Source organism: Hipposideros armiger, unplaced genomic scaffold (assembly GCF_001890085.2).
Source record: "Hipposideros armiger isolate ML-2016 unplaced genomic scaffold, ASM189008v1 scaffold_741, whole genome shotgun sequence".
Classification (NCBI taxonomy): domain Eukaryota; kingdom Metazoa; phylum Chordata; class Mammalia; order Chiroptera; family Hipposideridae; genus Hipposideros; species Hipposideros armiger.
The window spans coordinates 880,471-882,903 of NW_017732091.1; the positions used below are offsets into that span (position 1 = coordinate 880,471).

Here is a 2,433-nt window from a genome sequence, read left to right on the forward strand (position 1 = left end):
GTGGGTGGACCCCGCGGGAAACATAGGTCTCGAACATAGGGAGACCCTCACCCAGCTCGTCGGTGCCAAGGGCAGATGCAGGGCTTGGTTTTGTTGCCTCACTTGGAGCCGAAGCTGCCAGTTAGATTCTCATCATTCAGTTGGCCTCACCCTAAGGGAATTAGGTCATGACCATAGACTGTGCTCATAATCCCAGTCAGTCAGTCCCTTCAGCCTGTGGCTCCGGCTTTGAAGGAGACCAAGTAATTGCTGGGAGAGCTTGTTGGACTGCAGCGTTCAAAAGTGTGGATGTTCTGCGGGTCAGCACGAGCGCCATGCTCTCATGGGATGGAAAACACCCCAGATCACAGAGAGCTTGGCACTCATAGGATGGTGGGGGAATTTTCCTCTTCACCCCCCAAATGGAGAAAAGCAGCAGTATAACCTTTCGAAAGGCCACAGGCATGTCGCTATGAAAGTGTCCCCACTGTGGGACATGCAGGCAGCTCACCCCAGACTTTGCGTATAGCTAGCTAATACGGAATGACATTTGCTCTAAAGCAATTTCTATGTCCTTCAGGGTTTGTTTGTATCATAGATTTTGAACTGGGAAGAAAGTGTCTTCATTATAAATCCCTAGGGAAAAACATGTCATTTTTATATTTTGTCATTCATGTCGTTATTGCATCATAACTTTATTGGCAACAGTTAAATGCCTGGCTGTTCTTCAGTAACTCTAACTAAGTTGTGCTTCTCCACAAATATGTTATAAATTACTTTAAAAAAAAATGGAAGTCTAATGACACAAATTTGTGAAACGACCTTTACCCAGAAACCCCATTCAATAACACTTCTCAATACTATCCCCAACTAGCACCAAAAAAGTGATTTTATATGTTACTCCTTGAACTAATTCAACAAGCATTTATCAGGAAATAGCTATATAAACAAGAAAGGATAAAAACATGTGTGAGTGTTATGNAATTGTTTATTTCTGGAATTTCCCACTTAATATATTCAGACCGAAGTTGACTGTGGGTAACTGAAACCTGGGAAAGAGAATAAGGGGTGGGAACTACAGTATGTATAAGCTCTCAAGATATTAATTTCAGTCCATTCTTGATCTCATCACTAATGTTAGGTAAGACCGATGCTGGAAAGTAACGTAAGTACACTGAACTAACTTACACTCTGTCCAGCGTAAGCATCCATTTCACCCCATTAATGCTAACACTGAGTAATAGTCGTTTAATTTAGTAAAAACGGGGTAAACTGAGAACACATACTAGACAGAATATAAGTTAGTACATTGATTCCTGGAGAGCAATCTCGCAAGTATATGAAAACCCTTGAAACTTACCTAGGCCTTGAAATATAGCAAACATTTAAGACTATTACGTAGATGGGCAGTTCTCACTTGGAATCTCATGCTGCAATCAGCTGACAGCTGAAACTGTACATCTGTTATGGTCTCTTTGCTCCCATGCTTAGAACGGCCGCTGGGATAACTAGAATTTCTGGGACTGGCTGCACAACTCTCTATCCCAGACAGTCTCTTCAAGGGGTTAGCTTGGGCTTCCTCCCAGTAAGGTGGCTTCAGGGTAGTTGGACTTCATACGTGGCTGCTGACTTCCATCAGAGCAAGCTTTCTAAGAGCCCCAGTCAGAAGCTGCAGGACTACTTATGACATAGTCTGGGAAGCCATTCAGTATTCTTCCAACTAACTGCCTGCTGTTGGTCAAAAGCAAGTCATAAAGACAGCTCAGATTCAAGATGGAGAGAATATATACACAAGGGCGCAAATATTAGGAGACGTGGAGGGTATGTGTGCCTGCTCGCGGGCGCCTATGTGTACATAACTTTTTTTTTCAATGGCATTTCTTTCAGAAAACTTTTTGAAAAAAATTGTTTTTAAAGATTTTATTGGGGAATTGGGGGAGGGGAACAGCCAAGTTGTTGTCCTTCAGTCTTAGTTGTGGAGGACGCAGCTAGCTCTGCTCCAAGTCCAGTCGCCATCCGGCCGCCCTTCCGCAGCTCACAGCTGCTCAGCTCAAGAAGCCTTGTTGAATCTTAGTTGCAGGTGGGCACAGCCCACCATCCCATGCGGGAGTCGAACCAGCAACGTTGTCGTTAGGAGCATGTGCTCTCACCAGCTGAGCCATCCTGCCAACAGCTCAGTGGCAGCTCAGCTCAGGTGCAGTTCACTGGCCCAGGTTGGAATCGAACTGGTGACCCTGTTTCTCAGAGCTTGCTCTCTCAACCAACTGAGCCACTCGGCCGGTCTTTTTGAAATGTTTATTGGCTGCTTGTAAACCATGAAGTTAATTCTCAAGTTGCTATGAATGCTTCTTATTTACTGCAGGAAAATCCTGAAGAAGGAAGGGCCAGTATCTACAAATCAGTGATCATCAACACGTCCAAGGAGATGATGTGCTTCAGCGACTATCCCATCCC

The 2,433-nt window shown here is 44.5% G+C and overlaps 1 long non-coding RNA gene across 3 annotated transcripts in view; it reads left to right on the forward strand.

Moving 5' to 3' along the window:
- LOC109373697 (uncharacterized) overlaps positions 1-2,427 on the forward strand; it is an 11,031-nt gene extending 8,604 nt beyond the window's left edge. For all 3 annotated transcript variants that reach the window (XR_002122268.1, XR_002122269.1, XR_002122267.1), the window contains exon 3: positions 2,342-2,427. This is a non-coding gene — a long non-coding RNA (uncharacterized LOC109373697). The remainder of the gene's footprint in view (positions 1-2,341) is intronic.
- The last annotated feature ends 6 nt before the right edge of the window (positions 2,428-2,433 follow it).